The following is a 16,330-nucleotide window of genomic DNA, read 5'->3' on the forward strand; positions in this document are numbered from 1 at the left end:
GTTAATTAATTATATGTTTAATGTGCAGTTGTTAAAAGTGTATCACTACAAAGTATTTGGCAATGAATTTGTGATAGAAATGGCTTGAAGAATGGCTTGAAGACCTGATGGGAAAGGCTCCTTGTATAAAATCATTCTCATGCAATACAATTCTGACATAATGTCAATGTCACAAAATGTCAATCTCATATAATTCTAGCATATTTTGAATTGGCTTAGAGGTCAAACATATACAAGACATCTAGAATGTTGTTAGTTTTTAAGAATTATATTTGTTATTCTTTCATAATGTTTGTTATAATTCAATGAATCACAATCGTACAATGTAATTATTTGGTATATTATTAGTTCAAAAATCGATTTTGTGTATTCTTTCAGGATATATTTACTAGTTTATGGTTGACATTCTATCATTCTGATAGAATAAAATCGAAAAATATGTTTACTACTTTATGGTTAAAATTCTATCATTCTGACAGAATAAAAATCGGATTTTTAATTTTAAATTAATTTAAAATATTTAGATTTTTAAAAATAAAGGAATTAATTATCCTTAAAAATCCGAAAATTTCCTTTTTTAATATAGGTTAATTGACTAGAATGTCATTATGCTCAAATTTGTGTGATTATATGGTACATGTTATCATATTCTACTATCATAACCCTCATATCATGATCTTTGATTATATTCCATCCAATGGTCCAGATTTGTGTATTTTGGCACACAATAGTTACTAAAAACAAAATAACCTAACCCTATATATATATATATATATATATATACTAGGTTATAACCCGTGGACACCACGGATTAGAAATTAAAATTTTTAATTAAATTGTACCTATTTATTTAAAATTAATATTAATTACTGTAATGATTAGATTTTATATGTTTTGCAATAATAAGATAACGACATTACTAATCATTAAAAATACGAACCGGTAGTGGTTTGAATATGCAATTGTGATTTTGTGTTTGTAGATATGCAATAAAAATACAATTTTATGAAATGAAATATAAATTTAACAAAAAACAAATAACTAAATTTGTATTAATAATAAAAGTGTACATATTTTTTTACAAATTTCTAAAAACTTCTTTATACACAACATTAGAGTTTTATTTGTTAGTCTACCATCTTTATCTAAAATCAACAGTTTTAATCATTCTCTACTTTGAACTATGGATAAAGCAACATACAATTGACCATGTGTGAAAACAGGCTCTTTGAGGAACAAACCAACCTTCGATAGAGATTGTCCTTGACTCTTATTAATTATCATTGCAAAACACACAGCTAATGAAAATTTTCTTCTTTGAAATTTGAATGGGACAATGATGAGATGATGATGTGGTGAATTGTTTTTTGGATTTTTTGTTATCCAAATATAACTTCTTGTTTTTTCTTCTCTCTCTAACGTCTGTTGAATTCATGTCCTTGTTTGGTATGTAATGAAAAAAATGGAATATAGTTACAAATAAGATTAATAATTTAAACTAACTGTTACAAACGGTAGGTCATGTAATCATATATAAAATTAGCAATAAAAATGTGTTCCGAAAGGGTTAAAGAGTATTAATATGATGATTATATTAACTGCAATTATGTATCAATTTATTGAATATTAAATCTAATTAGAAAAGCCCATTCCAATCAAATTGTTAACTTCAAAAATAATAATAATAATAATAATAATTTATAAAAAAAAATAAAAGGGTTATAATTGGATAGTATTTTTTGTATAGTACAGGGAGTAAATAGAAACTTTGTCTTGGCATCTTACAAAATCGGTGCATCGAAAAAGAGAAAAGGAACATGCCTGAAGAAACAATGGAGACCTTGTGCAAAATCGGAAGAACAGTGGTCGAAGGAGGATGGATTTCGTGCGATGACAGGGTGAAAACGGGAACTTTTAGGTAATAGTGAACCGACGAAATGCTTCTTTACACGCGATTTCAACAGGTAACAAATTAGGGCTTTTTTAGATGAAGATTCGAATTGGTTGAAATCGGGTGGAATACTTTTTCGTTATTAAATTTTGAGGTCATAAGAGTTGTTAATGTATGTGAAAAAGTAAATCCCGAATATCTCTCTAAAAAATTTTACTTCCCGCTAGTGTAATTTCATCTCGTATTTCAAACATCCCGGTATTGTATTACCAATTTTAAAGGGGATTAGGAGAAGAGTGTGATGTTATTTGGTATACATGTGTGTATGCAAATTACGAAAGGTAGAAAGTTTGATAAATCCGAGTAAATTTAAAAATGAAATGAATTATGAATTCACTGTTTAACCATAACTGATCAACCCTTTTTTTAACGTTTTTTGTCGGTAGTAGAAGAGAAACAATTAAAGACATGGTTCTGTACACCTGTTCAACAACCTTTTTCAGAATCTTCAAAATACCGAAAACCATTTTTTCTTCCAATTGAAGGATTTGACCAACAGTCAACATCTTTACATGTATTTTTTACTACATAAGTCACAGGGCAACTTCACTTAAAGTTGCCCAGGTTGCTATTATGAAAAAACATTGGAATAGATTGGCAGTCAACATCAATTTCTTCATTATTGGAGGGTAGTTTGGACTTATGATAAATTTTCAGGATTTCATAATAATTGAAGATTATTTTGTATATTTGGAGACAGCCATATTTGTTTATATTTGATATTATAAAAAAAAGACTAATGCTTTAGAATATCATATTACTTGCAGAATTGGCTGGAACGACAGTTAGAATCGCCACATGCTTCTATTGAAGTGCTTGAAAATTAAGGAATGCTACATTTGTTAGTAATGAGAATCAGGTAATTCTTATAGCACATGTCCTCCTAGTCTGTAATTACGAAATCTTATTTCAGACTTTCTATTTTTATATTGATCAAATTAACTTTTAGTATATGAACAAACATTGATTGGTTTATAACTTATAGCACATGGCAATATCTTATACCAAGAAGAAACAATAAAACTGCCATATTTATTTTTTTAATATAAAATGATAATTATGCCCTTTTATATTATGTTATACAAATATTGGGTAATTCCTACTATCGTTTACGTTTTATTTGTGGTTTGTCTTTTATTTTAAATATCTTCATGTTCTTGTAATTTTAAGTTTAGACCATTGTTGGCATGCTACTAAGCATATTTAATGTTTTAAAAATTATAGCCTTGTAAAAGTACATTGCTTCTCATATTTATATAATCTTATACAAAATAAGTTTTATGTATGGCAGTTATTTTGGCAAAGGGCAAAAATGTCAAATTCCTATAATAAGCAAAAGATAAAAACAATTATAATATCTTTGAAATAGAAAAATTACAGTTATACCCTTTTCTATTAATGTTGCCATTTGTTTTCATTGTTTGTTTTTTGTTCGTCCTATGTGTACTTAAAAATGTGTAATAACTATTTAATTGCCTAATACCTATTTAAAAATACATCGATAAAGCCAAGCACAAAGTACTCGTGCAACTTCAAGATTGAACATATTTTTTTCATTTACCAGAAACAGCAATGTACTTTTTATAATGTGTAATAACCATAATTGTAGAATCAACTAACATGCATGCCATGTAAAAGTATAACTACTTGCAACTTGCAATAAGAAAAAACAATAAATATTTCCAGCACCTAATAAAATACATAAATATATTATCCTAATAATACATTAATTAAATTAGATTAACAACTTTTTATTGAAAAATGATCAAATCAAAGTGTACACTCTAAACACTATTGAATGTATTTGTATTCTAAGAGGTGTCAGGGGATCATCTCCATCAAAACTGTTTTTATAAAAAAAAAAATAAACATTATTAGTCACAAAAAGGGTAGTTATAGAAAAAAAAAATGATAAATCATAATTTACCTGTGTTTGAAAACATTGATCTCATCAAGGTCGGTGTTAATGAAAAGCTTTGTCACGGGAAAATATGTATTAATTGCGGGTTGATCTAAACAAAATTGTATATGTGTTATTTAAATTGTTAAAAAATAAAATATAAATTGAAAATCAATTACCTCTCGAAACTTTAATCAACAATGTTATTTAAATTATTATAACAGAAGGAGAAGATGATAGAAATAAACAGAATAAAAGAAAGTATGATTATTTAGTTTTAACGTAACCTGATGGATTGAAATGTACTTCAGGAAGATGGTACTTTGCACTTTGCAGAGAGGAAGAAGCAGAAACTCGTTAAAACATATAAAAATATTAAGGGGTTGGGTATTTATAATTTCAATGAATAGGAGAAGAGAATATTCTAATCGTGATTTAATTCCTAATTTGATGGCTATAAATTTGGTAGAGATCAATTATTTCAAACCCATTGCTGATTATATGGGATATGATTAGATATGAAATTGAAATTTGAAAATTTGTTTGAATGCAGGGAAAATAACGTAACTTCAGAGCTGATTTTTAGGATATATATGATTTACATTCCTGAAGTAGTAAATGGGCGGGAAAAGAAGTGGGAATAGAGGCAGAAGAATGACATGCCGAATTCTGGGGTTTAAGGAGGTGACACGTGGTATTTAGGAGAGGCAATTATTAGAGATTTAGGAGAGGCAATTATTAGAGATGGATATATATATATATATATATATATATATATATATATATATATATATATATACACACACACTAATGAGAAGGTGATGGCTTTGAAATCAATTTTAAAACCTTACAAACTAGAGGGTATGGTGTAATACTTACCATATATTTTTTTTTCTCTGCAACATAGGCGCCACCTCACTGCCATTTCATTTTTACCGCCGAATCAAGGTTCATTGCTACACACTAGGAGTTGGTACCGTGGCATGTATATTAAGTTTTTTTTCTAAAAGAAAATCTAAAGCAATTCAATATTAAGAATAAAACATAATTTTATGACTTCAAGAAACATTAAATGAAATTAAAAAACTCCTAAAAACTTAGAAAACAAAATAACTAGGAATTGAAAAACCTACTAACTTGAAAAAACACACACAACAACCGATTAAAAAACTAATAATTATAATGTTTCATAAGGTCAGCTTTGATCGCTCGCTAAAGCAATTACAAGCTCGTCCCTGGTCATGTTACTTATGTCTAGCGTACGTAATTTAATGTCATTATCTCCTTATTTTCTACGTTATCTTTTGGAAGCATTATGCAACACTTTGCATTTAGACCTTTCACCTCTCCCCCATCACTTTCAAGTCATCTAAATCTTTCGATTTGCCTTTGTCTTAGTGTTTTTCTTTTTTTTCTTTCCCATTGGCCAGGAAGGTGTTGTAACTAGAACAGATTCATCAGCGTTGAGGTCAATTCCAACTTGAGTATCCGATGTAGTGTACTCGAATTTAGATGTTTTTGAACATCTTAAAACCAATATTTATATAATCATCATATGTTTTGGTATTTTTCTATTTTTTGTTATCTTTTGTTTTAAAAAAAGAATCATAAATTATAAATATATATGCTTTTTCAATTTCTTTTTATTTTTTTTCAATTCTTTTTATTTAATTTTAGGAATTCTAAATGTGTAGCAAGAATCATGTCCCCATTATCTCAGAAGAACATGTGTTCTCCCATGAATTCAAATATATATATATATATATATATATATATATATATATATATATATATATATATATATATATATATATATATATATATATATATATATATAGACACACACACATACAAACAAACAAATACACACACATACTATTGTAGTATCCCAAAAATCATAGTAAAATTTTCATTTTTCAAAACCAATCCAAAGACCATAAGTGTTTACAAAACATTTTCCAAAAATAATAATCATATTCAAAGTATCCCTAAATTCAATATCATAAAAACCAGAAGCATGTGCAAGATCATGCCTTTTCTTTCCCCTGATCATCTGAAGTATCTGAAACAATAAAACGATAACTAAGTCTCAAATCCCTCTTCATTCTCAATATACAAGACTATCTCCCTCTTCATGCTCAACCACCAATAACTGAGTCTCAAATCCCGATATATCTTGTTGGCTCCAGGGTGTATCGAAAATCTGGACTTATGTGCCTTCTCCAACACATTCTACCTGATCCCACAAAAATCAGGTACACAAACCCGACCACACCGGGTTAACAATCAACGATTGTCGGTAAATAAACCTGGCAATTTCGTCCCTGAGTTCTTCCTACTTCTAATTCTTCTTCTTGACTCCCTCTGCCTAAGCTTCCCTAATCAAATCCAACAGTAGTGAATAAATCGAAACCCGCATGTATACGCTCCCAACAAAAGAACCAACTCACTTGTGGCTCACTACTAGAAAAACAGCCTTTTACGACGCTCATTGCACGTCGTAAAACGCTCAGACAACACACAAATGCGCGTTAAGGAAGGCCCTGTCATAAAGAGAGACGACGCGCATTTACGACTCGCGGTTATGACACACAATGTGTATCAAGGAAGGCCCTATCATAAAGAAAGATGACACGCATTTGCGTGTCGTAACCTTACGACGCGCGTGTTTATGACACGCAATGCGTATCAAGGAAGCCCCTGTCAAGAAAGCCATGTCATAAATGAAGACGACACACATTTTTGCGTATCGTAATTTTAAATTTTTTTTAAAAAAAAATTTATGTATAGATTTACTTATTTTCAAATTAAATTTGCATTTCATGTCTCATAATAGAAAATAAAATACCATATACGAAAAATACCATACATTGCACAAAAGTTAATGTCATACAAATAGTTGTTGCATGGAAAGATAAAATAAATCAATAGACGTAAAAAAAATTTACAAACTAATAGTTCTAATAACCTAATGTGTGCCTCACTGTAAACAAGATATGTGCTGATTTTTTTAAATGTGTGTATGACTTGTCTCCACTCTTCCTTAATAACACCACTCAAGGACTCTAAATCTATGAAGTTAGCCACAGTATCTATATTGCCTACAAAAAAACATAACTACAAAATAAGTGCTATCTAGGATCAACAATGTTGCCAAACTAGTAAGCATAATAAAAGTATAAATATATAATACAACAAAAAGTTGAGTAATTTTACAAAACAATCCTTCAAGTTGTTATAAAGAATAATGACTTTACCATACCAGTAACATCTATTGTTGAAGATGCAACAGGAAGCATTGGATTTGGATAGTCCATGTGTAAGACATTGATCAAGGCCCAATGTTTCCATTGATCAAGGTGGATAGTGTAAGCACAGTTAGTAATTTTCTTTGAATTACCTATAAACATGTAGAAACATAATATTTAAATAAATAATGACATTTTATCTACAAATGACAAAATATGACCCTCAATAATAGCATAAATGGTTCATTTTCCTATAAAAATATATATCATACGTTGGCATCATGTTATTTGAGTATTTCCCCAATTAGTAAGCTACCAAATTAACTAAAAAATAAACAGAAGAAATTTCATTTGTTTTGGTTGAAGGTTATTCACATGACCTTTATTAACTTCTAGTCTATACTTCAAAACTATCAAAAACGGCAAGTTAGTTTCTATTATAACTTTCTAACCCTGGTTCAAAAGACAAAACAAGATTAAAGATAGGGGCTCAAGCGTCATTCAAGGTCAGCATACCTAGAAGTGTTTTTCCTTCTAGATGCTCCAAGCTGACACCGACACCTATCCAGATGTGGCTCATCTTGTCATTTCCTGTCCACTAAGTTCCACTAGTTTCTTCATAATATCCTAGGGCAAGAAAACTCATATGAGAAGGGAATAGTTCCAATAAGTTGATTCATTGACAGATCAATGTAATCTTTTATCATATGAAATTCTTTTTTTATTGAGTATAAGAATCAAGAACAATATCCTTTAAAATATCAAGTGTTCTTAGATTGTTGTGATATCATTAGAAAAAGTCATGAGTTGTATGGATCCATTAAGATTTACTGCTCAGGATTGTTGTGATATCATCAGAAAAAGTCATGGGTTGTTTTTCTTCTATTGTTAACCCATAGGAGTTCTGGAAAAAGTTGGTCAGGCTAATAACATCCTGTAATATAATAAAATAGAACACTATGATAAGGAAAAAGATGTTTGATATGTAATAAAGATACATGCATGAATCACCGTGAAAAGCTCCCTGATCACGAAAACCAGTGAACTTGTACTTCAAACCATCTTTGATTCTAACAGCAAGCTTATTAGTCCATGGAACTTTCATCCATGTAAGACCAGAAATATCAGATTTATCAACTTCAACAGCCATAGGGTTGTGTTCAATATCCTCCCCTGTTGTGTTCAACATCCTACCCAATAAAAGTGAATCCAACTTTTGTAGAGTTCTTCCAAGCCATATCTGTAATGTACGTTTGTGATGACTGTATCAGTATAGATGATGTACACGTATATGTCCAACTGGCAAAGTAATATAGGATAATGATGAATGTATATGAAGGGTATCTTAGTAATCTTACCTCCACACCACGACTCATCTCTTGTATAGCTGATAGCACTGATAAGCTATCCAGAAGTTGGAGGTACTCAGACACGACCTGGAATGTCTGTACATATAAAGATTGTATATTTATTATTTACAATGCTATGATAAAAAGAAATTCTAATATATATATATATATATATATGTGTATATATATATATATATATATATATATATATATATATATATATATATATATATATATATATATATAAGGGGAGCTGATAATTCCACATCTTTTTATACATCCATGGATTTTTAAAGTAAATTGACAGTTGTGCCCTTCATCATCTATCTTTAGAATGCAATTAATTTATTTAAAGGATGCATACGCTTCATTTTTGATAAACCATTACACCAAATGAACTCATTCCTCATCTCACAGTGCTAGAGATCCCCTTGAACCACAATCTCCAATAGAATCCTATCACCTGTGACCATCATTTTCACCTAAATATGCTCTTTTCCTAATGAATTTCTAGTAATAGGCTATACCGTTCCAATTCCCCATTTTAGATGGTTTGTATAAAAAAGGAAGGTAGCTATTTAGGTGGAAGAGTGAGAGACGGAGAAGGCCATATAAATGAGAGGCGAAATAGTCAATATGGTTTAAAATCCGTGGATTAAAAAAAAGAGTCGTGGCCATATCACCTCACATATAAAAGATGTAAACTGAAAGAAAAATGGAAGTGAATCTAAAAAGCAGCAGGCATCAGTCTCTTCAACAAAACTCGTCTCTATTGAAAATAAAAGAATGAACACATTACCAAATAATCCTTCGATTGACTCCAATTTGGAGTCAAATCGATATCCATTCAGCTAGATAATACTAATTTCAATTTTAATTTCATCTACTCTATTGTGTACTGATTCAGATCCAGTTATGATGATGACATGTTAAAAGCCATGTCGCTAAGAGATTGATGAAACGAGCATCATACCAAAATTTACAAACAAAACTAATAAAAGATAGTGATCGTAACACACCTCGAGAAGTGAACAATTGACCGTCTGATTGAATTCATCGAATCTTCCGTGTCGTTATCAGATGAAGTGTATTAGGTTAAAAGCTTGAATTCCAACCGTCGCCATAGTCGTCAGCATTGGGCGGTGAATCGCCATAGGATAGCCATGTCAGGATTTGGGTTGATGGGTCGTTGAACAAGGAGGTAATAGCCACGCTCTGCGTAGGGTCAAGGAGCAGAACGAAGATAAGAGGGAGTACTGATGATATTTACCTACGTAGGGTTAAGGAGAAGAACGACGAGAATAGATGGCATGTATGATGATACGATGAGCACAGAGACCACGATGGAGGCGTAAGAGCCTAAGACGACGACGATGAGCAGAGCGATGCGATAGAGGTGGGTTCGTGATAGAGAAAAGAAATAAGGATTCAGAATAACATACGACTAGGGAAGGAAGGATGTGAAAGCATAAAAGGCATGACTTAGGGTTCTGGTGGGTTTGCTAAAATTTAAGGTTCGGATTGAGTGAATTAAAGTGAAGTCTGGATTCAGATTTTAAGGTTCAATGGTGGTGGCGGTGGCGGTGGCGATTAGGGTTTACAGAGAGAAGGAAGGAGTGAATGAAGGGTTATATTGATGAGAGAGGGTAGAAGCGGGGTTCTTCAAAATTTTAGAATTTCACGATTTCGTTTTCCCCCTTTAAAAACGCGCGTTTAAACAAAAATATAAAGGGACATTTGAAGAGGTCACACGTTTAAGATAAGCGCCCTCCGTGTTTGTATTTTTTTTTTCTTTTCTAACACTTATTTCAGGGCACGCACAAATGCGTGTCCACTATCAAAGAGCATCGTGTTTTGCGTGTCGTAAAAGACTGCTTTTTTAGTAGTGGCTCAAGGCATCAGCGACCATATTCGCTTTTCCCAGGTGGTACAAAATGTCGCAGTCATAATCCTTGATTATGTTAAGCCACCTACGTTGTCTCATGTTCAGATTTGGCTGATCCATGAGATATATCAAATTCTTGTGGTCTATGTAGATTATATACCGGACCCCGTACAAATAATACCGCAAAATCTTAAGAGCAAACATCATTGCTCCTAACTCCAAATCATGCGTCAGATACCAAATCTCATGCGGCTTCAACTGCCTAAAAGCGTACACAATAACCCTCCTTCGCTGCATAAGAACTACCCACAGACTGGTGATGGAAGCATCACAAGACATGACAAAATCCTCAACACCCTCGGGAAGGGTTAACACTGGGGCTCACATAACTTGTGCCTCAGTGTCTTGAATGTAACCTATAGCTCAGGCTCCCAACAGAAATCAACACCCTTCCTCTTCATACGGGTGAGGGGTACAACAACCTTGGAGAAATCCTGAATGAATCTCCGATAATACCCGGCTAAACCCAAAAAACTCCTGATCTTTGAGGGAAACTTTGTGACCTCCCACTGCATAACAACCTCAATCTTGGCCGGGCTGACAAAAATCCCATTATCGTTAATGAGGTGTCCTAAGAACTGGACCTCTCATAACCAAAACTCACACTTCAAGAACTTGCCATACAATTGTTCTTGCCTCAAAACTCCCAGAAGCTCTCAAATGTGCTCCTCATGCTACTCCCTGGTCTTGGAATAGACCAAGATATCATCAATGAAAACAATGATTGATCGAACGAACATCATCCTGCACACTCGATTCATCAAATCCATAAACGTCGTGAAGCATTCGTGAGCCCAAATTGCTTTACCATGAACTTGTAATGGCCAAATGAGTCTGAAACGCAGTCTTCTCCATGTCCTCCTCTCTAACCCTCATATGATGATATCCTTACCTCAAATCAATCTTGGAGAACCAAGATGCACCCTGTAATTAATTAAATAGGTTATCTATCTGGGAAGTGGATAACAGTTCTTCATCGTTAACTTGTTCAACTCCTGGTAACCAATTCACATCCAGTATGAACCATCCTTCTTCTTAACAAACAAGATCAATGCTCCCAACATTAAACTACTCGGTCTAATAAACTGCTTGCCCAACAACTCCTAAAGCTGAGAGGACAACTCCTACATTTCCGGCGGAGCCAATTGGTATGATGCCTTAGCAATCGAAGCCGCACTGGGTACCAAATCAATCATGAACTCAACCAGCCTCTCAGGAGGCTTACGGGGTAGCTCCTATGGGTGCACATCTATAAACTCTCTAACTTCAAGCACATCCACAACCGAAACCTCCTTCCAGAACTGAGTCTCAACCACATATGCTAGATAAACCAGACACCCATACTAAAGATACTCTTGTGACCTAGTTGCAAAACAAAAGGCTGATCCAACCTCGGTATGTTCTCCAAAAATTGTCAGTTCTCTCCCACCTGGGGTTCAAACTACCACATGTTGCCCCTCGCAATCAATTATCACAATAAACCTACTCAACCAGTCCATCCCTACTATCACGCATACCTATCCCATGTGAATAGGTAACAGATCAATGGGGTAAGGCACCCTGAAAATCTCCATAACACAATCCCAATAAATGCTCGATGCATAAACCCCATGCTCGTTGGCGAAGGACACTCACAAAAAGCACTATAACTCTGAAACACTAAGATACGATCCATGCGGTTCGGTTCTGGGTATCATACCGGGTAAAGTTGGTCTAGAACCGTAAAAACAAGAAACATCAAAGTGGGTCGGGTAGACCTGGGTAAAGCGGGTTTAGAAGCAGAAAAATCGAAAAAAGTGGAACATTTAGTAATTACTTGCTACTTAGTGGGTTAAACGTTGAAAATGTTCATATTGATATCTCAACTTCGGGGGACTATAAGTTGTTGAATATGAACACAAAATTGTCAAAAGTATAGTCCAAATCATGTACAAAATCTAAACTACACTCTGGAAAAAACCGTATGTCAATCCGAATTTAAACGAATGAGATGTGCATATTTCAACATTTTCAAAGAATACAAAGTAAAAAAACAAATAGCAGAAAAGTTGAAAATTTTTAACATTTATATCCCGAATTATAAGATCTACTTGGTTAGTACATATATACTACCACACATGCAAGCCTACAAGAGTTACAAGGACAACAAGCATCCTACATACACAATTTAGTGGGTCGGCATTGGTGCCTTCGACCCACAAGCACACTGAGAAGACTCACCTGAATCAAAGAACTCTGAAACACTAAGATACGATCCATGCGATTCGGTTTTAGGTATCGTACCGGGTAAAGTTCATCTACAACCGGAAAACCAAGAAACATCAAAGTGGGTTGGGTGGAACTGGGTAAACTGGGTTTGGAAGTAGAAAACCCGGAAAAACTAGAATATTTAGTAATTACTTGCTACTAAGTGGGTTGAACGTTGAAAATGTTCATATTGATATCTGAACTTCACGGGACTATAAGTTGTTGAATATGAACACAAAATTTTCAAAAGTATAGTCCAAAATCATGTACAAACTCTAAACTACACTCTAGAAAAAACCGTATGTCAATCCGACTTTAAACGAATGAGATGTTCATATTTCAACATTTTCACAGAACACAAATTACAAGAACAAATAGTTTAAAAGTTTAAAAATTTTAACATTTATATCCCGAATTATAAGATCTACTTGGTTAGTACGTATATACTACCACACATGCAAGCCTACAAGAGTCATAAGGACAACAAGCATCTTGCATACACAATTTAGTGGGTCGGCATTGGTGCCTTCGACCCACAAGCACACTGAGAAGACTCACCTGAATCAAAGAACACTGAAACACTAAGATACGATCCATGGGGTTCGGTTTTGGGTATCGTACCGGTTAAAGTTGGTCTAGAACCAGAAAACCAAGAAACATCAAAGTGGGTTGGGTGGAACTGGGTAAAGTGGGTTTAGAAGCATAAAACCCGGAAAAACTGGAATATTTAGTAATTACTTGCTACTTAGTGGGTTGATCGTTGAAAATGTTCATATTGATATCTCAACTTCGGGGGACTATAAGTTGTTGAATATGAACACAAAATTGTCAAAAGTATAGTCCAAAATCATTTACAAGCTTTAAACTACACTTTGGAAAAAACCATATGTCAATCCGACTTTAAACGAATGAGATGTTCATATTTCAACATTTTCACAGAATACAATGTACAAAAACAAATAGCTGAAAAGTTTAAAATTTTTAACATTTATATCCCGACTAATAAGATCTACTTGGTTAGTACGTATATACTACCACACATGCAAGCCTAAAAGAGTCACAAGGACAACAAGCATCCTGCATACACAATTTAATGGGTCGGCATCGGTGCCTTCGACCCACAAGCACACTGAGAAGACTCACCTGAATCAAAGAACTATGAAACACTAAGATACGATCCATGCGGTTCGGTTTTGGGTATCGTACCGGGTAAAGTTCGTCTACAACCGGAAAACCAAGAAACATCAAAGTGGGTTGGGTGGAACTGGGTAAACTGGGTTTAGAAGCAGAAAACCTGGAAAACTAGTATATTTAGTAATTACTTGCTACTTAGTGGGTTGAACGTTGAAAATGTTCATATTGATATCTCAACTTTGGGGGACTATAAGTTGTCAATCCGACTTTAAACGAATGAGATGTGCACATTTCAACATTTTCACAGAATACAAAGTACAAACACAAATAGCTGAAAAGTTGAAAATTTTTAGCATTGATATCCCGACTTCGGGGAAGTGTAATTCATTAAATACAAAACCAAAAATGATGAAAGTATAGTGTAAACTCATCTACAAACTATAAACTACTAGTTGGAAAAACCACATGTCAGTCCGACTACAAAAAAATTAGATATGTATGTTTTACAATTCTTCACAAAATACAAAATTGTTGAAAATCTAAAAACTTCCAACTTTGATATCTTAACTTTGGGGGACTATAACTCATTGAATATAAACCTAAATTTGACAAAATTATAGTCGAATCATGTACAAACTCTAAACTATAGCCTAGATAAACTATATGCCAACCCGACTATAAACAAATGAGATATGTATGTCTTAACATTTTCACATAATACAAAGTACAAAAACAAATAGCTGAAAAGTTGAAAATTTTCATCTTTGATATCCCGGCTTTGGGGGACTATAATTCATTGAATATTAAACCAAAAATGATAAAATTATAGTTCAAAATTGTAACTTCCCAAAAATAAGAGCCAAAAACTTCATTTTTGATCTAAATAAAGCATTAATCCAAACATTGTCATACAATCCAAAAAGATCAAAGTATGACACTATATCAAAACATATCAGAGTAAATCTCAAAATGCAGAAAAAGGTGGTGTGTGCTCTACAATCATCTGGGGCTCTTCCCTTTTGATACTGAAGTACCAAAAACATAAACTAAAAACCGTAACCACAAACCTTAGTAATTTCCCCAAAATAGCACATACCATATATATCATACATATAACAGGCCCCGCTAACTGAGTATCATGGGCTCGGCCCAAACTTATATAACAGAACCCACCCACTAAATAGAAGGACCCACCCAACAAACAAATCATACAAGCACACCATGATAATACTATACATTATAATCATCAGGCCCCCACACAGTAAGCATACAAGCACATACATATGCAAGAGTCACACACACATCTAGCCTCCTAAGATTACAAACCATGGGACGGCATTGGTGCCTTTGACCTACTAAACATGGTGAGGAAACTCACCTCGCACTATAGAATCTCACAGAAAAGTCTCTAGCTGTTGAACCGTTAAAATCTACATGCTATCAATCACAAAATAACATCCAATTAGTTATTGGTCCACAAACCAAAGCTAGGGTTCAATTCCAATTGTTCGACACTCAAGGTAAAATTCGATTTTACCCATTCTTCACTTGGCCCAAAATCTAAGGCCTTCCAATAGCATCAAAAGCCTGTTATGGCCCAACTTCCTAAATGACCCAAAACCCATCTTGGGCCTAATCCAAGGAGGCCCGAATTCCTACAAGGTAACCAAAGCTCCAAATGGACCCAAGCAACAAAAAAGCCCACATAAAGAAAAATAGGTCCCAAAAGGCCCAAAAGCCCAAACCCCATATCTTACGTCGTGAACAGCTTTGGTCACTTCGTGAGAGCTTGCTCAATCAGATCCCAACTCATCACGACTCAACATAGACAACTCATCGATGGAAAAGTAAACGGGGATGACCTCACATTGTGAGAAGCCTTCTATCACATCGTGGACCCCACTACGATGATAGAAATGAGACCAACGTGTAACGATCCAAAAATCAAGGGTAAAAATTTCATTTTTAATATAGCTACAACATTGATACCATATATTCCAAAAATTTCGGATCATTATTAAGTAAAACATTAATCATAGTTCATCCCAAAATCATTCATCGCGAAAATCATAGGTGTGGGCACTTCAATCATTCCGAGCTCTTCATTTCCAAATTGATGATACCTGGAACCAAAATTGTAAACTATAAACACAAAGCTTAGTGAGTCCCCCAGAGCATACCCCACACACAACCCACATAATACATACCATATTAGCTATAAAAGCTACATATATCACATAAGCCATGCATACATAAACCTGTAAGAATGTCATGGGCTACCTAACATTGTCTTTACCTAGGTCTATCATGGGCTACTCCACATGGTCTTATATCCAATTCCATGGGCTACCATGGTCTTTACCTAGGACTGCCATGGGCTACCCCACATGGTCTTACATCCAATGTCATGGGATACCCCATATGGTCTTTACCTAGGATTGCCATGGGCTACCCCACATGGTCTTAAATCTAATGCCATGGGCTACCTCACATGGTCTTTACCTAGGACTACCATGGGCTACCCCACATGGTCTTATATCCAATGGCATGGGCTAC

General features: G+C 33.8%; 1 long non-coding RNA gene across 1 annotated transcript; it reads left to right on the forward strand.

The window, feature by feature from the left end:
- Window positions 1-1,766: 1,766 nt before the first annotated feature.
- On the forward strand, window positions 1,767-4,794 carry LOC145008291 (uncharacterized). Its single transcript, XR_013663346.1, has 3 exons — window positions 1,767-1,964; window positions 2,719-2,810; window positions 4,405-4,794. It is a non-coding gene; the product is annotated as an uncharacterized LOC145008291 (long non-coding RNA).
- Window positions 4,795-16,330: the final 11,536 nt, after the last annotated feature.

This window comes from Lactuca saligna, chromosome 8 (genome assembly GCF_052625555.1).
Source record: "Lactuca saligna cultivar CGN05327 chromosome 8, ASM5262555v1, whole genome shotgun sequence".
Classification (NCBI taxonomy): domain Eukaryota; kingdom Viridiplantae; phylum Streptophyta; class Magnoliopsida; order Asterales; family Asteraceae; genus Lactuca; species Lactuca saligna.